At 39.3% G+C, this 22,816-nt stretch overlaps 1 pseudogene; it reads left to right on the forward strand.

Annotated features, from left to right (window-relative positions):
- Positions 1-4,317: 4,317 nt before the first annotated feature.
- Positions 4,318-6,926, forward strand: LOC137267740 (uncharacterized; annotated as a pseudogene).
- The last annotated feature ends 15,890 nt before the right edge of the window (positions 6,927-22,816 follow it).

The following is a 22,816-nucleotide window of genomic DNA, read 5'->3' on the forward strand; positions in this document are numbered from 1 at the left end:
CAACAACTGCAGAATATGGTACACCTGATGACTGAGGGGAGGCTAAACGTTTTGCCTCATGATATGTGACATTCTTTTGGATTTGGATTTTGACAATTTCATATTCACGTTTCCAGACATGACATGACTTTGACGAAGAAATATGATCTCCAAGACAATTGACACATTTTGGAGAAGACAAACAGTCAGAACCTTCAGGATCATCTTTACCACATCTATAGCATGTTGCACGATTCCTGCAGGATTGGGCACCGTGACCAAACTTGTAACAACGAAGTGGGTTTGGAATATACTGTTCCACTTCGATGTTACAATATCCAGCTTTTATGTACTTTGGGTGTTGGGGTTGTGAAAAAGAAATTAAGGATGTGTTTGTATTTAATTTAAAGATTTCTCCATTTTTCTTACACGTGAATCTTTTAACATGATTGACTCCTTGGTTTTGCAGTTCAGTAACGATTTCCTTTTCACTCATGTGGGTAAGCCAGCGGACTCTGTCCCTCAAGATGTCTTTGCTACTGCTCAGAGAGTTGTGAGGAGAAACTGAAACTTCAGTATTTGCAAGCTGTTTTATGGCCATGAGGGTAGCTGATTGTTTTGCTGTTTTGCACTCTATGGGGAGAAACCGTGATCTAATTTTTTCTAACAGCTTGGACATCACCAATAAGTCCATAAATTTTGATGTGGCAAACGGATTTAGTTTCAGTGGTTCACCATCAGTCGAAGATACAACCAAAGATCTACTCCATGTATCTGGATATCTGTTTGTGATATTTTCCTCATCAGAGGACAAACACTCATCTAGTGCTCGTTTATGTTTTTTGGGTTGAGCCATGGTTAACAATAAAAAGTTCACCATCCCAGCTCCCCACCCTCCACCAAAGTATCACGTGGACAAGGCTATACACCAGTGGATCTCCGACTGGCAGCACCAACGATACTGAAATTGTTATACTCCAGCAGAAGATTAATAGAAAATTAATCGATCTACCAGATTGGCCCATGAGCCACCGCCTTTTGAGCATAAGACTCCAGGCAAAGTTCATAACATCACTTTTCAAGTCTACAAGTGTTATGTGAGTGAAAAGCCAAGTCCAAAATTGAAACAATACCAAATCAAATTTGTGCAATTACATTATCCACGCACAGAATCCAGCTCCCACCATGAGGAGGTGGCCGTTCACGGGTGCCTAAAAGAACCCACGAATCCGTTGGTATATGACCAGATGGTGGCCACACGAATAGATTCATACACCTAGTTGCGGGTACAACAACATGCAGTAAACTTGGACAAAGTACTTGATTATGTGTTCCAGTCCACCCAACTGTGAATTGGGTACCTCGTTAGGATGAGAATGACACAACAAAAAACCTCGGTACGCTTAGTGGCAGCAAAGATGTACACTCCCCAGGGAGTTGAGATTAATAACTGACATCCAATGATCGAGGGAACCATATACCAGCGCCTTGAGCAAGCACTAGGTGCATGGATATGTGCGCTATATACATATCCTGTAATAATAAAAAAGCACTGCTAAAAGCGTCGATTGTACAATTCTATATATTCCGTGACAAATGTGTGACAAAACATTCAGCATTAATATCATACAATGTAAATCACAGGCCCAAAGACGAATTACATCGCATATTAATTCTATCACTGATGCATCAAATTTTGTGCCCCACATGTCTACCATAAAACGTTTTGAAAGCCGTACCGAGCATTTGAATGGTATAACCTTTATCAAACTTCTGACGTACAACGAAAACAATTAATTTATTTCCTTTTGTACACGTATGTGACATCATTGGACGTTTCGTTGCAGTTGACATATCTGATCCTACTAGGTTAAGGTTAATATACAATTGGACCCAAAGAAAATATTGCATGACTTGTAATGCCAAGTCTTACAAAATTGAAAAGAAACAAACGCATTCCTCTTCGTTTATCCGACAGCCTATCAATTGAATTTTAACAACGTCACACGCAGTCCAGAAGACCCATTCTGGACTGATGTTTAAATTGTTTCTTTATTGCAAAAGATGCCAATCGCGTGGATACAGATATGTTTTACACTACTTGTCGTCTAGACTAGTTTCCGACAGGCTAAAGATAACTGCTATAAACTGCATATTAATTGCAGATGATCTAACACTTGATCACAGAAAGGATGTGCCCAGTGGCATTAAGATGCTAAGATTTCTTGAAGACACCACTGATTCATTACCAAATTTAAAGTTCATTGTAAAGTCAATAGTGATATGGGACGGTTTCGTAGCCTAATGGTCAAAGCATTCATTCGTCACGCCGAAGACCCGGATTTGATTCCCAGCATGAGTACATTATGTGTGAAGATCAGTTCAACATTGTCATCTGGCAACACATTGCTAAACGCGACATGAAACCTAGACATCGGTTACAAAAGTTGTAATTTTGCAGTAGTGCATGAATACTCTATTTCCATTAATATTATATATTTACTTAGGTATTTGCAGATGTACAGGACAAGCAAATACCCTTTGAGTAAAAGGCTAGTCTCCTTAGATAAGGAATTGCACTTGATAATGTGCAACTTTGCATAACTTTTGCAATATTGAAGGCATTTTACTAATTACGGAAAATCCAACGCATCTTCTACACGTACAATAAAGATCTTGTATCACTTGTACATAATACATGTACTATACAGCGTGTCATGTGTGTACAGTGTGACCTTGACGAACTCCCAGCTGGATCGTAACACATATCCTCTCTCCCCTGGCCAAACTCCTCATGTATGCAATGTCAGTTTTTCTGCCGTTGGCCTAGTGATGGGTGCAGGTGGCAAGGCTTAATCCTGAAGTTTTGGGGCTGTAGTTTTAAATGTAAAGTAAACTAAAGAAAACATTTTCCACAACAATGCTCCATGCAAAAACAGAAACATGTCCATTGAACTGCGTTTTGTAAAAAAGCGAGAACGTGAAAAGATCGCTTGGGCAGGTGAAACGATGCCTGATGTCAGGATGCATAAATGATACGGAGACACTCCCGAGCCCCGCGATTGGCAACAACTTACGACCATTGTTTTGAATGATAAGATGTTTGGAATGATAAGAATGACAAACAATGCGGAACATAATAAAAAATAACTATGAAGAAGAGTGTTTGAGAATGATCGATATTAAAAAGCTTTGAAATTATCTACGTTACGAAGACATTTCGGAAAAGGTGAAAAAGAAAATCCATACATTAATACCAGTTTGGGTTTTAAATATTAACCAGATTTGTCTCATAAAAACATCTATAGGATGCTGAACTTTTTATGAGAAGCTTATTTCCAATGATATATACCAAAATGTTTGTAAAAAGTGGCAGCTATTATTCCCGGAAACAGACTTTGACTGGGAAAAAATATTTACAGGTTACAGAAAACGTTTGCAAGACACAAAACTCATAGATTTTCAATATAGATTTCTACAAGGTGCTATTTATGCTAAAATAGAATTGCTTAAGATGAAGAGAGTTGATAGTAATATATGCTGTTTCTGCGAGGGTCCAAGTGAGAGTGTTTGTCATCTGTAAATGGGAATACCAAGTGACACAAATGTTTTGGAGAAAATTACAAATTAGGCTTAACAATTCATTCCCTCGCCCATTTATCTTTACAAAACATATGGTTTGGTTTTGTACTCTACACCGAAATACATTACTAAATCACATCATCATTGCAGCCAAAAGACACATGTGTGTATGTAGTATTAGGAATATACACCCTAACATAACTTCATTTACAAAAACCTTAAAACAAATTTTCTTTGTCGAGAAACATATATGCCAAACAAATAATAATATAGATCATTACAATCATAAATGGGGCCCTTTTTCCCCAGTACTTGGATAAATTGGAATGTTTCTATATATCTGTCACATATCACATATATCAACCTGTATATGTCTACTATTATAATGTCGATATAATTTCTGGATATCATCCATCGATATGTAACTCTGCTTTGTACATGACACTATATGTAATCACGTGAACCAATAAAAAAAACCAACTTATGACCATCAAGCAGCTCAGACCTCAATGAATAGGAACTTACGATGTGAAGGACAGCTATTATCAGCGCAACATTCGGCGCAAGAAAAGACATGGACATATAATTTCTTTCGTTTGAGGTACGAATTAGAATGAAATTTCTTTCTCCTAGCGTCGGAAGATACAACACAGGGAAGTAATGCTATAGGTATGGGGGCGCTCTGGTAGGTATAAAGGGAGGGAAATTTGAATTAGGTTATTCTCAGCTGCGGTGCAACAGCGGTCAGTTTTGATTATGGTCAGTCCCGTGAGAGTCAACACTGACAGTGACAAGTTAGACGCCATTTTGAAAAAAGTTGGATCAGTCACAAGCTGAAATTAGGAAGGCAGTTAATGAGAAGATTGAAGGTCTGCGAGATGAGTTTCATGAAACATCAAAAGAATTACATAAACTGAAAGCTGAGAGGGGCTATCAGTGGAAAAGAGAAGGGAACAAAATTCAGTTTTCTCTTAATTCAGAAGCTCTGGAAGACTTAGAACAATTACGGTTTGCAGTTCAATATGGTAAGACTGATTGCGCCTTGGAATTGATTAATGAAGAAGTTTCCATGTTCCAGACAAGAAACAAGCACATAAAGATAGCCGATTCCTCAGAGGGGGGTTGGGAAACAGTGCGCAGTTATGTGGCTCATGAATTGGCGTCAGATTCTGATGACGACAAAAGAATCAACAGAGCGGAAAGCAAAGCCATTAAGAAAATCAAGACAAGGGCGTCTCGTTCCTCACGGTTGCACCCCTACAAGTCGACCCAGCGTCCTTCCTCGACAGTCAGTGTCCCTTGCACAGCAACACAACACAGCAACGTGGGAAGCTTGACAGAGAGTAGGATACGTTCCAAGGAAGCAGAACCTGAAGTTGAATATACTTTATGTGATGATACTGTAAACGTTGATGAACCTGGCCTAACAAATGACTTTTATGAATATGAACAAGATGGGCTAGATATAATTGTGATGGGTAGACTAAAAAGTCATGTTTCGTTTTGGAGAGAAATATGTGCTATTGATTTTGTTGTAGACATTATTGAAAACGGGTACAAAATACCATTTTATTCTACCCCAAAAAGAATGAATATAAGGAACAATAGATCTGCCAAGGAGAATTCTGACTTTGTGTCATCGGCTGGTCAAGATTTGTTGCGCAGAGGGTTGATTGTTCAGTGTTCAGATAAGCCTTACGTTGTTAATCATTTATCTGTAGCTGTACAACACGCTTCTGGTAAGAAGCGTCTTATTTTAGACTTGTCTAGAGTGAATAAACATTTGTGGAAGGCTTCAGTTAAATATGAAGACTGGAGAACTGCATTGTTGTACATAGAAAAGAATGATTGGCTAGTGCAATTCGACATCCATTCTGCATACCACCATATTGATATTTACCATGAACATACGCAGTTTCTAGGATTTGCATGGGGATCAGGAAAAGACAAGAAGTATTTTACATTTCTAGTCCTTCCGTTTGGTTTGAGTACAGCTCCATATGTGTTTACCAAGGTTACCAGACAGTTGGTAAAGTTTTGGCGTTTCCAGGGTTACAAAATTGTTACTTTTCTAGATGATGGGATCCTGTCAAGTTTTTCCGAATGTGAAACGACAATTGTTGGTCAAATTGTCAAACAAGATTTGTTAAAAGCAGGTTTTGTTCCAAAAGCAGAAAAGTCACTATGGAAGCCGGTTCAGGAAATCGAATGATTGGGTTTTATCATAGATACTAGACACATGAAGTTGTCCATCCCTCAACGGAAAATTTGTAAGCTTAAGCAAAGTATAGGAGAACTTCTGTCTTCTACTGCACCAGTTCCGGTGAAGAGCTTGGCTTCGGTTGTTTGACAGATAGTTCCTATGAAGATGGTTGTTGGTACTTTGTGTCAACTAGTGACAAAGTTTCTGAGTATTCAGACACTCCAGGCTTCATCGTGGAAGGCACCTGTGGTGCTATCGTATTTGAGTAGAGATCAATTACAGTTTTGGGCTGCGCATATTGACAGACTCAGTAAGTGCACTCTATGCTATGCAAGCATTCCCACACGGGTAGTTTGCATTGATGCTAGTAATTCTGGTTTCGGTGGGTACTGTGTAGAAGTTGAGCAAGCCATATCACATGGTCAGTGGTCAGCACTAGAAGCGTCACGAAGCTCCAGTTGGAGAGAGCTGAAGGCACTGTTTCTGGTTATGAAAAGTTTCGTTTCCATTTTGGAATCTAACAAAGTAAAATGGTTTACTGACAATCAAAATGTAGAGTCGATTGTGTCCAAAGGTAGCATGAAAGCTGATCTTCAAGCTTTGGCTTCAGATATTTTCAGGCTGTGTAATGAATATAATATCAGAGTTGAGATGCAGTGGATACAAAGGTTAGACAATGGGCGTGCTGACTATCTGAGTAAGATAGTAGATGCTGATGATTGGGGTATCCAGGATTATGTGTTTCGACACGTCTCTGCCAAATGGGGCCCATTTGACGTTGACAGATTTGCTTCATATTACAATACTAAAGTTGTATAGGTTTAACTCCAGATTTTGGAATCCGGGAAGTGACGGAGTGGATGCTTTATCTGTGTCCTGGGGTGACGACAATAACTGGATAGTACCTCCTGTATGTATGATTGCACGTGTTCTTAAACACATGAGAGAGTGTTATGCTAAGGGAACTCTCGTGATTCCTGTATGGTATTCAGCTAACTTCTGGCCTATTCTGTGCCCAAATAGGGTATTTATACCCCAAGTTAAAAACTTGATGTATCTTCCCACTTGCAAGGAAGCATATGTACCAAGCAGACAGTTTGGGGGGTTGTTTGGAGTAAACGATTTAAAATTCAACATGATGGCTTTACATGTGGAATTTTGATGTTGTTTGCGCGTTGCAGGTGTCTTTGAACATGTATATAGAAGTGAAAGTGAGTTTACCTCCACCTATGAGGGAGCTCGTGAGAAGTCTTTCAGAGCATTTGTCCTGCTCGAGAGCAAACTCCACAAATAAGAAGTATGATTACGGCTTTAAAGCATGGAAGAAATGGGCTTTGGTCCATGGTATGTCGACAGATATGCCCTTATCACCTTTGCACTGTTCTTTATATTTGTTAGCGATGTGTCAGCAAAGTGAATCTTTCTCACCTGTTCAGACAGCTTACTATAGTTTGAGACATGCCCATGTTTTGGTTGGTTTGGAAAGCCCCACAGAGAGTACGTTAGTGAGAAATGTACTTGAAGCCGCTAAGAGGAAGTTAACCAAGCCTGTTTGTAAGAAAGAGCCTGTAACAGTTGAGCTGTTGAATAAGATTGTACCAGACAATGCTGATGAATGCTCATTGTATAAAATGAGAACTGTTGTAATGTGCCTTCTAGCCTATTCAGGTTTCATGAGATCGTCGGAGTTATTAGCGATAACTCGGAATGATGTTGTATTTTGTCAAGCTTACATGGCTGTCTTTATTCAGAAATCAAAAACTGATGTCTACAGAGATGGGGCCTGGATTATTATAGGCCGGACAGGTACAAATATGTGCCCTGTAGCATGGTTGGAGCGATATTTGAAGCTTACCAAAGGTGAAAGATCCTGAATGTTTATTCAGAAATATGAGTAAGACTTAAAATGGTTACATTTTGAGAGTCGATAATAAGCCGATGTCATATTCTCGTTTGAGAGAGCTTTTCATTGAGGCGTTTAGTTCACATGTTATATCGTGATATATCAAAGTTTGGTCTGCATAGCCTGAGAGCAGGCGGAGCTACTGCAGCCGCAAACAATGGCATTCCAGATAGAATGTTTAAGCGCCATGGTGCACCAGCGGTCAGTTTTGATTTGTCCTGTATGTTATGTGATGTTTATGTGAGTGGATATATACACTGCATTTGGTCTATACTGAATGTTTAATTCTCGTGTCATGTTACAGACCGATGACTGGCACTGTTGAGTGGGACGGACATGTCCAGGCTGGCGAGCCGTTAGAATACGTGAGTCATCGGGGAGCATTTGCCATGAGCTGTCCAACATGTAAACTTGAGATGTTGTGTGCAGATTTGAAGCTGATTCAGTGATGTGAGGAGACGACGCGTTATCTAAGTCTAAATGAATGTGCTCTGGCATATTGGTAGAAAATTACATAATTATTCTGTTACGAATAAACTGTGGTCTCAGTTGGTGAACCGTACAGCATGCCATGCTATGTAAGTGTTTGTTGTATGTGAATAAGGGGTTGGAGAACCGCAGTGTACGTTGTTGGCATCGACATCATCTTGTCTCTGTCGACATACAATCTAACGTCATATTCAAGACAAACCTTCGGGTGGCTCGGTAGATAAAGCGGTTTCCTTGTCACGCCAAATGCCCGGGTTCAGCCTTCCGAATCTGAACAATGGGTGAAACCAATATCTGGTGCCCCCTCATTCACCACACACGAGACGATGTGATAGATCCACTTGTATTTGAACCATATTTCAATTGAACTTCGATGAAAAACTATTCTGTTTTATTTCCAACATAAACATATTCATGTGAATTACCAGCACAATTGCATTGCAAAACACCCATTACGGGCATTGCTTCTTTGGGTATCTATTGTAAAGGACATGGTCACCAAATTACATTGTTTGGAAGAGTATAAGTTGAAGACGTCAAACTCATTAATATGCTTGAGCGGTATTCACACGATGAAATTTCACGTAATTGACATTGACCTACCACCCCTATACTGGCTTCAAATTGAATTATTGAAGTCATTTCAGCATTCAAAAGATACAATATGAGTTAGAAATACCTTCCATTCACCTAGACACATTGTGTTAATGTTTACAGAAGTCCTCCTGTGTAAATTCAAAAGACACGTATAATTGGCTATATCACATCTGAACACATAAAGAAATATTTTATCAAATATAAGGAAATAATGGCAAGTGCCGCTATAAAGGATATCACTCGAACGGATCTCAACCAATGATTACATGAAAAAAATAACAGAAAAATATTCTGACAGAGAGGAAACACACTATTCTTGAGAGATACATTTTGTGAATGCAGCATGAACAGGTGGTCGCATTAAATGTGACCAGGTGTAAATCATCCTTCTGATTTGATCCTTTAATGGGCAGCAAAAATCCAAAACACGCTCAGTCTGGTTTTCCAAACTGAAACTTTTCTGCATGTCATCGTTATGACCGAACATGAATTGTAAAGGCAAAATAAAGTCAAAATACTTTACATACGGATGATAACGTCTATAATCTGTTATGATAGCTTAATGACTAAAACGCAATTTTCTTGCCTGTTTATCAATATCAATGCAGACCGCCAAATGACTTTCCCGTCAGCAATATAGTTTTCTGGGTTTATGTTTCTCTATTCGATATATCTGTGAAAGTGTAACGCTTTGAAAACATGTAGGAACTAAAGCAGCTACAATGATGAGACTATTCATCAAATGACACAGACACAAAACGAGTGGTAAGTGACATGATGTAGCTTTTACCTGATTTGAGGCCTTAAACCCTCGTGAATGATGGATAGTACCATCACATATTTGCGCTTCTAAAGTAATATCCAGGACAATACTGTCAGAAATACCTATCTTATCCAGATCTTGCTATATGTAACAGGAGACAGGAATTCCAAATCTTTTTAAATCACATGTTTCAACAAATATCATCCCTAATGCATGGTGGAGTCAAGTGACGAAAGGGACCGTCAAATGAAGGCTTCGTTGCCCAGCATATAAAAACGTGGATATGAAAGTCTGTTGCAGTAGTACGTATGTTGGCTGGCAGGCAAATTGTAATTGAACTGACAATAACCTGACCATTGACCAGGGATATGTACACAATGGCGGTAGTTATGTTGCTAAGAAGTCACTCCCGTCGTTTGTTTCTTTGGGCAAAAGAGCATTATCATGATGAAAGAAGACAAATGGCATGGCAGGAACCCATTTATTTACAAGGATGTTTCTACACCGTACAGGTAAAAGCTAGATTTTGGGATCCTTTATTTGAGTGGAAGTATGATAAACGTTCACAAAGGTGTTTATCTATGTGTTTGGTTTAAACCCCGTATCAATGTACATTGCTTTCATTTGTGACTGTATCATAAACATAAATGTCCTTTCAGCCTGGACAGTTCATTCATCAAGATAACATCCAACTTTTGTACTTTACCTGATCAGCCACCTTGGCATGAAGTGACAATCATGCATCATTGTAACCGATATTTTGACGTTGAGGGTTGGCTTGACATAGGGAAGATGATTAATTGGAGTCACAGCCAAAGGCTCTTAAAGATACGGGATTCAATTTGCCTCCACAGGGAGTAATTGCCAGTTTTCTAGGTATTATTCTTAGCGCATTCCCGTGTACTATCTAGCTCTCAGTCTGCTTGCTTGCAAAATGTATCAGGAACATGGAGCTTACACACTGGAGGTGCATACTAAAGCAAACATCATTGATTTATTTATTATGTTCAGAAAATTAGGTATTTTCACAGTCCAAAGAAATCGGCTACACTTCCAAACACATCTTATGATGTTGTTGGTTTTCTTTATATATTAAAGCTTTCACGTGCTCTTTAGAAAACGATCGAGGCCAAGTGTATTTGGGGATCATGACAAAATGCCTGTACTGTCTACACATAGTCAAAACTGACATGGAGTGACAGGGGAGTACACACATCAATGAAAGTTGTTGAAAGTTATAGATCTGATCAGAAATGTCCTACTGCCAACCGATTAAAAGAGAGAAATTAAGTTAATTCATCAATTAATGGGGTTTTTTTTCAATCAATGCATTAATGTGAAAACCTTCTGGCGTTTGCGTTTGTCTGTTCTAACGTGGATAATATACTGGCAAAAGTCTAGGGCTATTTATTGGCACAAGCCACCAGGCAAGAAAAGTGAGGGTCGAGCCGAACCAACCTTTGACAATTACAACTGAATTAAGGAGTACGGGCAGTGCCTTCTTGGGTCTCGAAACCAACATCGACTAACGTATCCATGATACGTTGTAACCGTTTGGTACTCCCAAGACCAAAACCATCGTACTGGCTGGCGATTTTCCCTCCACGTATGACGCGACGCAGGGTGGAGTAAATATCGTGTCCACCGACGCATCTGAACAACCGTTTCTCGATCAGTCTCCACGTGTTGATTGTGAGCGACAGAGAGGAATCATTAATAAGGGGATAATACCTTGTCATGAGGACGAAACCCCTGCCGAGTCCGTCTTTCAAGTAATACAAATTCGGTTCGCTGTCTTTGATATCCACATGGTCGACGACTGTACGTTTTCATAGACCCCCATATGAGGTCTGTGAAATAGCGTTTACCACCTCATTCAGGTTCACCGGACTGGTTCTGATAACTGGTATCCATAGCTATACGTGTGGATGCTATCATTTGAAATCCACTGTTTGGCATCGACAAGCGACAATGAGGACTTGTTGAGCGTGACGTCGTAGATTTTTTGCTTTTCGCTTCTGAACACGTTCATAGGGTATTTAACGTGTGTTTATGGAAGATAGCCTATTTTAAGAGAGTGTGTTTGATATGGTGTTTCCCGACATATGTTTTTCCTGCCTTTTGGATTTCGTCGTCATTGGCTTGCTTGGTGGAATACATTTTGGGTCTCAAGCTGATGTACTCGGCAATCGGCGTGCGTGCACATTCGTCATTCATCATGCCGAGGGCATTCTTGTTGGTGGTGTCATACAGCGGGTGGTGCATTGCGTCATGTTCTCGTGAACAGCCGCAGTGCAAATTTCCATCATCGGGGAATCGTGTCCATGTACAACACTTTGCATCTGCCACCGTACTGCTTCTTGACCTTGTTGCAATACAAATCGTACATCAAGTACTTTGACAGATTCAGGATGCTCATCCCCACGTAAACGGGTCGATTCAATCTGATGTGTCTCTTGTGATGCCCTCAAGCCATTGTCGAATATCTCGCTCCGGTTCAACACCGGGCTGGCTATGAGTTTCCTTAGTTTTTCTTCCTTACTGGATCACCAGTTTCACGTTAACCTGTTTTCTCAAATTCCCCATTGTCTTGGCGAACACCGACTTGTTCATGAGCGATTTTTTTCTCGAAATCACTGATGGCCTTTTTCTTTGTCGAATATAAGGTTCCATCCAGGGACCAGAACCCGATGTATTTTAGTCAGCTTCATCCCCAGCGACAAGTACACTTGTAGGTTTCTGTAGTGCATGACATATTTGTTTCGTGTTCATCAAATTAGGGACGAGAAGCGAGAAGGCGAAAGTGAACTGACCTATTTTTGTTAGTATAGACGGAGCCCAGCTCAGACGTGACATTCGGTAATGGATGGTAGCTTACAAACTTTTGTCCTCGTCCATCGAACTTGTTTATCATGTTCTGTGTATTTCAAAGTCACTGGGAGCATCGTGTTTGTATTTTAGCAGGCGTTTATTGGAGGTGAAAAGTCACCACACGCATTCGGCTTTGAGCACCAAGAGTGTCTGGAACCAGTCATTCTATTTCTTGCTAAAGAACTGGTTCCAGACGTTCTTGGCGCTCAAAGTCGAATACTTGTGTGAATGGAGTTTTGGAAAGAGCAACAGCTTAGGTGGAGGATGCAATCAAATCCCCGGTAGCGCAATCGGTTGTGTGGTGCGGGCTTGTGATGTAGTTTGCGCAGCTCTGCATTATGAGTTGGCTGTTGCCGCCAAGGATTCCTTGCAAACTTTCGATGAGAGTTTTGGTGGAAGAAATCGGGATCATATCAGTTGGGTCCTGGAAAGGGTCTTTCTGAGCTGGGCACTCTCATGCTCAGAGAAAGGCGGCCGGTCCAATCCCCTAGGGAGAAGTTGCGCAAACCATTATCTTTCGATATTTGTCCTAGGGCATTGTGGCTGCCTGGGACGATTTTGCTCCTCTTATAAACCTTTCTATCTTAGGTGGCACATTGAAGGTTGTCTCGGCTCGACACTTGCTGTTTTTACTGGGCGCTGGGAGGCTTCGTTCCATTAAATAAGCCTTGGAAGGCGAATGTAGTAGAACCATCATTGTATAACTCTTGCTAAACTTCGATGTTTGACACTGTTATCCCAAATTGAGACTCTCTTGGTGGCAATCCTGAACACGTTTATTGAAATCCTTTCAAAGATACTATTTATTGATTAAAGCCTAAACTATTAGAGATAAATGCAAAACTAACACTCGAAACAATTAAGTGTTCATTGTTACAGTTAAGAATTTACGGTGACAAACGATATAAGAAATTCTCCATGAACCAGCAAAACAGAACTTAAAGACAAGTCGTAAACGTTCAAATTCTGTATTATTATGCAACGAGAGCAAGGTACGCACAGTCACAAGTCAATAGTCACAATGCTGATTACAAATTCAATACAAATGAGACAAAAGCTAAGGCAATGGATCACATGATATAGCAAACTCACCAAAGTCTCAGTACGAGAGATAATCAATTATCCAGAATGTAAACACAGCGATCGGTCTGACAGCAGATAATGTAGATTCAGGCATTGACGGGTTTTGATGATCAAGCGTTGGCAGTGATGTATATCCTCCAGTTATGTGAATGTGTCTCCTCCAACTCGGCAACTAGCATTACATATACTCAGTCATTTCCCGAAATTTCGGGTACTTACGAACATCGCCAACACTGTAGAAAGCCCTCGAATAAGTCTCCCGGAAGTAAACACATAGAAAACTAAGAGCAGATAATTTTCAGAAAACCAGAATCCTAAAAGTGCTGACCATCTATTAAACGAAATGTGACCCATCATAATTATTATTCAAAACAGTAAATGTTGTGACCAAATAATAATTATTACTTAATTAATAACACAATATACAGAAAATACACACTCGTAACATCATTAAAAATCTTAAAATACTAAAAGACAATTTACAGAAACATAAACAATATGCGCTTGTTGTAAGGGCATAAATCATATGTTTGCTAACCAGTCACAGCAAACTGTGGTTGTTAGATGTTAGAACACAGCCTCATAGGTGGTAACATACTGAGGCTAATCATCCATTTAACTTCCCACTTCCAGAGTTATTAAAGCATCGTTATGTCCGTTGGCGTCATCTTGTACGAGATCAAACATTCTTTTTCACAAAGTCAGGAAGATACAGAGGTGCATCTGTGAAGAAATCAATCGAAAATCGAGGACTGTAGTTGTGTTTTGTACACTGTCTTTTCCAAGTACGTAACTTATCTCCCCTTTTCGCATTAAAACATTTACCTTCCTGAAATGAGACCGGTATCTTATTTGCAATAAAGTTGGTTCACAGATGTTATGTTTGATGTCCATATTACAAATTTGTGAACCATGGAATTACCATAATTTTACTTAAAGGATGAAATAGTCTAATTATGCTGTTGTGACTATGACATGCAAATATTTCCTACCCGTAGACCTATATATGATATCGATAAGTCAGATATGTATTTCAGTATGTAGGTATCAATAGTACACAGATATCAGTGTAATAATCACATTCAACGTTCTGGTTAATGATACGTTCAAAACTTCAAAAGTATGATATATCTAAACTTAATCAGATTGTACTAATATCTCTTCCGACTGTCTCCAGATACAATTGCGATTAGTCTGCAGTCAGACACATATCGCTTGCATGCATATTACTTACAGTTGGGCTAAAAACGTATTGCCGTCAGAAAGAACATCAAAAGATCGAAGACCAGTTTATCATACTGGGTGTTTTCAAGAGATGAACGCCATCAAATCATTCTTCATAATTATTGATCCATTTACATGACGTGACATAATTTGAGAGCGTTTAGCAATGTACACATCGGCATAGGTGTACGATAGATCAAGCAAATTACATATAGTTAGTCCTGGCATGATAAGATGAAGGGCAAACTGTGACAGGGTGATTCAAATATTGAAAGTTAATGATCAAACTGCACTTGAAATATGCAAACTGGTGATATACAGGACACACTTTTACAAAACATCAGTGTAGTATACTGAACCACAAAAGAAACGTCGCCTTTCAAAACTAAATGTTTTTCTTTTTGGTTCTTACTATGTTTCTGTTATGATTTAACGTAAATTATTAACATTTCCATAAATCCAAATTGATATCGATGTACGTGTGTTCTCTGATGAAAAAGCATATTGACCAAACGCACCTGAAAAGGTAGTCATGGTAAAAGAATCCGCATGAATTCGTTTAAAACATGAAAATGTACGTGCTTGACAACATTACCAATGAAAGCGAGTCCTAAGCTCGCCTGAAATCATTTTTGTTTTGACACAATCGCCATGCCACAATGTACGAGAGATCAAAAGAAGTCTTTTTACGACTGCAAGTTTTCCAGACGGAGGGTAGCCAGTCATTTTTCATATGTTTTCTACCGACTGTAGGAGCGGTATCAGGTCACTAACAGCACCCCTGACCATCCACGCACTGGGCGACCTTCAGTAACAGCACAACGTCAAGACCGACGCATTGTGTGCCACCATCTGCAGGATCGATTCCACGTAAACAACACGCCAGACCATTGGGACTCACATCAGGTACTTTGGTGTGTCTTAATGGTACCCTATTAGGTGCTTTGTTTGCGTGGACTCTAAATGTGATTCCATAAATGGCAAGTTTGAACTCAGTCTTCCGTTTTGATTGTTAATTAGGTTGAATTAAAGAAAACATTATCAGTGCGACATTTCTTTTGTGGCGGAGTATGTCAGTAAACCATACAATAAAATAATGGGATGAATTCAAAAAGGTGAGAAAATAAGATTTTAAATTATGCGCATAATGCCTCCAAATAATGTGTAAACATTTAACTTAAATACGAAATGATTAATGAAGTGATGACACCGAATTTGCGTAAAAGTCTATACCTTGTTTGCGGTGACCGTTTATTAATAACAAACGAATGTCGACCAAACGACTTACCGTTTGGAAATATCGTCAATACAATCAAAACAAGGAGAGATTCTCGCTAGACAGTATCAAGCTTCGCATATGGTCCACTGTCATTGGATCCAGAACAATATCTTTTAGATTACCGGATACCAGCTCTGTTTTCACAGCTGAAGCTAACGCCATATTAACGGCTCTTAAATATATTCAAAGACGAACATAAACAGTATACAATCTTTTCAGACTCTCTTTCTTTCCATTGAGGTTATTAAAAATCTTTCTTGTAAACATCCACTTTTAATTGAAATTATTGAAATGTATAATAATCTTGCTACTTGCCAATACGGCATCGTCTTCTGTGGTTACCCAGCCATGTAGGCATTCCTTGTAACACAATGGCTGATCTTGCTTGAGAGGCATATTTTTAGAAGTTGGAAGTAAATAGGATAACTGTAACCTAATGGCTGATCTTGCTGCCAAGGCAGCACTCAACAAATATGTGACCCCACTTCTTATTCCATACTCTGATTACAAAGCTAGCATTAGAACTTACATCCGTGATCTGATGCAGAAGAAGTGGGACACCCAAGTAGGTATAGATAAATTACATGAAATAAAACCTTATACTGGTTACACCTACTTGGGCTGTTATTTTACGACGATGTCGTATTGGCCATACAAGATATACTCATGTATACCTGTTAAAAGGTTTTGTTTAGTTTTGTATCCCTTGTGATGAGAGAGTCACGGTCAAGCATATTCTGCTTGACTGTGTTCAATTCCCCATCACAATTATTGTTCTTTCAAAAAGAAATTGAGTTTTTTGTTGAAATTTGAGTAATATGTTCTGTAATTAGATGTATTTTAATAAATGGTAGTTTGGATTAGTAACTTGAATTGTTGGTGGCTGTACCCTCAAAGTGGGTTGAAGTATTGTAAAATTATTGTCCTCCTGAGAGGGTACGTAAGTCCAAAAACGTTCAGGTGTATATGAACGCACCAGGCTTTTTAAATGTAGAATTCTTGTTGATTTAATTTTGGCTAACTTTTCATACAATCACCAGTAGAAGGGATGGTGTAAATGGGGTCCATGTAGGTAGCAAAAGTACTGTAAGTCCCCATGGTCCCTAGTATGATGATCTACCTTCTGTTGTTGGCGATCTATAGCCTGTTTTCATACTGTATTGTCAAAATAGTGTTAGTAGTTTTAACTTTCCATGCTAGTTTTAATTCAAATTGTGATATTCTAGTTGTTTTACTGTCTTTCGTTGACAGATTTTTACCAAATGCTTATATTTCATTTAAGTGTTAAATGTTCTCGTCACGGCATGGCAGAGATATGTCCGATGTGTCATTAAATATTAACTCACTCACTCACTCAGATTTGGTCCTAACCAATATGCTCACTACCATTAAATATAATTGATGACTCAAATGACGCATCCCCTTGTGCACACTCACACACCGGAGCAGTGTACATCATTATAATTATGATACTGGTATTTATTTAATATCTTGGCATCAACAGATCTTCACAACTAAGCTAATAACTAAAAAAAAAATGTCCTTTTCAAGTATGGTATGAGTGATCAAAAATGTATCGAAGGAAGAAGGGTTTTACCCATTACGTGACACTGGAGATTAATACTTTTTTTCTTACCTATATGTAATCTATTGTCTAAGATGCAAGGTCTAATCAGAGTGGTCAAGGTCGTTCCAATTTAACTCCCACAAGATTGTCTTCATTACTGATAGAAGCCGTTGTTCCGATGGTCTCGTTTGCACTGATGACATACCAGGAAAATCTTACTTTTTTTTCAAATCAATACTGGCAAACATGATTTCAAATGAATCTGCCAGTTTGGTTTTTTTTTTATTTTAATAATATGCATTAGCCGTATTCCTAAAAGATTTGTTTGAGCGCAAGAGACGTGTATTTCCAATATAGTAATCATTTCTGTGTTGATTGTCAACATCGCTGCCCTAATGACTACACTAATTTTAAGATTCAATCTACCCTTATTATTCAGTACCTGGTATTGGGCATGGCTGAACTGAACATGCATTTCCGGAAAGACAATTTTACAGATATTAACCATCGATTTTGGATACATCAACTCCCAGATTACTGCGCTTGACAACATCTCAAACATGAGATCATCATCTATTAAAATGTTGGAAACCATTATTGTTTGTTTGTTCTGAGTCTGCTCATGAATAAAACTTCTGTAAAACATTACCGTATCCATTCCACAACGAAGAAGCCATTTGAAAGTCACATAAGTGTATTAATAAGGCTCGATATAGTTTGTTATTGAGCATGAGTCTCGACTAGGTAATACTGTCAAATCAACTCAAGAAAATTCTAATCAGTTACTCCTACACTTCATCAAACGAACTGTCCAACTACGTAAGTACCAAATCTGCTAGAGTATCTAGCTCTCATGTCCGAAATTACACAGAGTATACAACAACGATATGCTTCCAACCTCTTTTACAAGCCACCACTGTACAGACACAACACATATTCTGGAATTTTGCTTCGAGGACCCAATAGCTGCCGGTTTGAGGAAATGATCTTGAGATAATGCAGAAAACCTCTGGTGCAGCCTGTCAAGGAAATATATGGAAATGATTGTAATATGACTATTTGGAGGGAGATGACATGTTCGTACCACATTAACAAGCATATCTCCAGAACATTGTCTTTCTTAACGAGACGAGTCTTGTACTGTTCTCCAACAACGTTGGAACTACTGTACTGTCAACTCGTCTGACATTTTTTTCTGAGGTCAGAAAATATTTCTTCATTAATGTAAATGTGACAAAAAAACAGAAGCTCTACCAATGGAGCTTTGTGTCATTCGTAGAGAGGATTAGTAAGTGGGCTTTTGTAGTTTTACACCACTTTTAGCAAAAGTTCAGCAGTATCCCAAGGGACACCAGGAATGCTATCACACATTGTAACCTTGTGGAGAATCGTACCCTGGTCATCGGCATGATGAGTCTAGCCCGCTGCCCCCTCGGTAGGATTACTGAGGTGAACTTTTATGTAATGCGCGAAGGCGTTTCTTACTCTTAAATATATCATATGTTCTTGTTTCTTTGGTTAAGATTATTTCAGCCTATACATAGTGATTATATGTACGCCCCTACGATATCCATGTGAATTTGCTAGACTGTTACATGAAAATGTTTCTTGTTACTACCAGTTACAACAGAAGCTATATGTGCCATGGACTTGAGCACCTGGCCACTGTGTACTTGTATCACCTGGAACCACTTAATTACAGTCTCCAAAATGGTCAGTTAACATAACTCCATTACCAGAAACCGTTACGGTTAATGTTCGTTAAATGTTCGATTTACACTTTATGGTTCTATCATTCAGATAATTGCAATTCTCGGATCTTCTATCTTTCATAAGATGCATGCGCGGTGTACCTTTTTGCTATAGTACACTCTCCTGCTTATGTTTCTTTGCATTAAGGACATATCGTCGGATTTAAAGTATGTATCACCTTTCCATTTACAAAGTCAAGGAGAATTCCTCAATACTGATTCCACTGAAAAGGAGAGTCTATGACTGGTTTTTAGATAGAAAATGGATTGTTTGAAACGACAACGGTGTACCTACATTATATGGAAGTAATTACTCTACTGTCTGATGCAGGAAGATTATAATTTGAACAATAACAAACTCTAGTTTCATATGTGCGAATTACGTCATAGGAAGAATAATAAAATAAGACTGCACATCCAAAGATGAATTTATTTTTAGACAATCAGTTTTGCCGTCTGTGTCGTTGAATATACTGATTGTGTACAAAACGTGGAAAACGCTCAATTTTGGTCCGGATACACACCACGCATCCACAACTTCATACATAAAAGTGACTTACCAGAGTATGATCAATATTCTGATGGAATTTGAAAAAAATGTGAAAATATTACATATGCCGTTCATTTTTCTTATATTTTTACGAGTAATGTTGTAAAAAATGGATATCAGGTTCTCTTTTGGAGACAGATAATAAGCTCTTATTGCCGAAAATTAAAGGTGTCTGTATCTCGCAGGTGCAGCACTATTACTTCTTGATTATCAGCAGTAGTAGCAACAACGGGCCAAAGAGGAAGACGTATCCCCAACTACAAAAAAAAGAAAAGCAAATACAGTGTGGCTAAGGGAATTCATGACCAGAATACATCACTTCGGACATTGTGATTATGTACTGATAGAACTCTACAAGGATGATCCAAGAGGCTACAGAAATTACCTGAGAATTTCCACCACCATTTTAAAGACATTGCGGAGAACGTAATCCTTCATCTTGAGAAGAAGACCACATTAATGAGATTAACGTTGGAGGAGGGACCCAAGAGAGCAACCACTCTTAGCTTCCTAACAACTAGTAATAGAAGTCTACAGTACAGCTTCAGAGCTGAAGCTAGTGCAATTGGTAAGTTTTTACCCACGCTTTGCAAAGCCGTCATTGAGGTTGACAGTACTCAGGTTCCCCAAAACTGAAGAGGAGTGGAAGGAGATTGCTGAAGGTTTTTGTTCCACGCAGTGTCATGACCACAAGAACAAGTTGTGACTATACAAAGTCCCGCCCGTCCACTTCACGACAAGTCCGTGTATCTGTCACACACAGTTCGTAGTCAGAGCGGGATGTTACGTGACACTGCCTGCAGGACCGGAAATTGACACGGTTTGCTACGTATCGCCCGCAGTGTACTGCAATGTTCACAACTACTTCAAGTGAAACAAGTCGTACCAGAAAATTTTGAACATTTCATAACATTCTTTGCACACTGGCATGCAGCGCACCAGAGTGTATGCACGCTCCACACCAATATACGGCGAATCTACTAATATTGCGTTCAAGTGCAAGGATAAAATTCATGCTAGTGTCCAGGTGTCTTTAGGGCTGGCCACTGCATACTGTTGACACCGATCTGTTGCAGGGAGTCCTTTGTAGCTCTGCCAGCATGAGCCCGGGCGTTTTTATACTAGAAAATGCTTTTGTTTTGATTTTTTTCCGGAAATGGGGTATGACATGGAGTCTGAGAGCGTGGGCGATGTATCGCACCGTTGTGATGGCACTCCTGTCCCTGGACCAAGCTTATCGACCTCCAGCTGACCCACTCTCTGGTTCAGTCCATTCCATCCCATGCTTGCACCTCCAAATGACACATTGTCATGACTAACGCTGACCTTGTCGTCAACATATTCCTGCTCTGCCAGCTACAGTTGAAATATACACTACTGACTCTTATTTTGGAACGAAACAGTTCTCCATTGCTTGCATCAGTGTGGGTGTTGTAGGACAAACTGTAGACGTTTACGCCGATGACCAGGGGCGAGGATAGGTCCATGGTAGGCTCTACGTAATGGAGATTCCCGGTTGTTTAGACGTTGGCGTACTGTGTCAGTACTAACTGGGCTTCCGTGCGTTCCCACTGTCTGGCGTACATGGCGGTCATTTGTGGCGTTGGTGGCCCGGAAACGTTGCTGCAGCTTGTAGATGGTTCGAACTTTGACCAGGAAGTGATTGGCAACAGCTTGTACGGTTTGGCCAGCTTCAAGTCTTCCTAGTGTCTGGTTCCTCTGAGCTGTTGTGAGTCGCAGCAACCTGCTGATGCTGTTATGTGAATCTTTCAGTCAGGTTTGCAGGTGCATTTTGTAGGACTGGTGCTTGTGAACAGCACGTTCAGCATGGGTCACACGAAAAACATGGAGAACACCATGCCATTTCCGAGTTCAGGCTGCGTTTTTGAGACCATTTCCTGGGTTCAGTTCTGAGCATGGGAATGTCTTTGCTCAGGTAAAGCTTGAAATGTTGTCATGAATATACAATCAAAACATTTAATGGGTTTATAGTTATACGGTTGTGACAAGGGAAATTCCGAACTGACGTTTCTTTTGCTTCATATATAGTATAGCTTTTTTAACGTGCCAGTCTCACAAGAACCAAGGTAAAAAGATGTGGCCTCGAGGGGGAATGTCACATTTTATGTGATCCAAACAAAAAGCCTTCATTTGTTGTAAGTGCATCACACTGTCATGAGAAGAGTTTTGTTTTTTCAAACACTAACATTTTCAAACTACATCCATGATATATTAGCAAGTGTGTGGTCACAGGGAATGAGAATCATATCCCTGTAATATTCCTCTTTGTCCTCATTTTTCTAACAGGAATTTTGTGAGTAGTTAATGATCTTGATAAAACTCCTAGTTTTTACTTTCAAATATGCACACACATTCCTTTAGGGTCTCATTTACTAGGCTTTAAAATTTACAACTGTTTTGACTACAACGAATCTGAGCATTATGCTGCCCATGTGCACGTAAGTTCTATCCATTTACGTTGCACTTATGGTCGCTTTCATTGGTCTATCGGTATTAATTAAGGAAACTACAATATAATACGTCCACATCCATGCTAGACGTTTTGGGCGATAAAGATATAATTTGAATATTAGGACAGAAACGGGCATCTAAATCCATCGGGAATCACCTCTGACATTTACAAAAATAAGGAAGAGATAGTGATGGTTAAATGGTCTTTAAATATTGCTTACTGTTCTCAATGTTAAGCCAGTTCCAAATCTCATCTACTTTAGTTATTAGGAAAAGAACGATAAAAGTCTTCATGAAGCTAATCTTAAATTGAAAGAACAATAAAGCACTAAAATCGTTTTAACGTCAAAAGGTGCGTGTACACTTCCCAGTACAAAAATTGAAACTTTTTATTGAAAAAGCGGGGTTCAACTGAATGGTTGACATGTTTTCATACTTAGAATTCCACTTGGGAAAATACAGTCAAGTGGTGATGGTAACAATACAATCCGTCTCGTTCCACT

Source organism: Haliotis asinina, chromosome 16, assembly GCF_037392515.1.
Source record: "Haliotis asinina isolate JCU_RB_2024 chromosome 16, JCU_Hal_asi_v2, whole genome shotgun sequence".
Classification (NCBI taxonomy): domain Eukaryota; kingdom Metazoa; phylum Mollusca; class Gastropoda; order Lepetellida; family Haliotidae; genus Haliotis; species Haliotis asinina.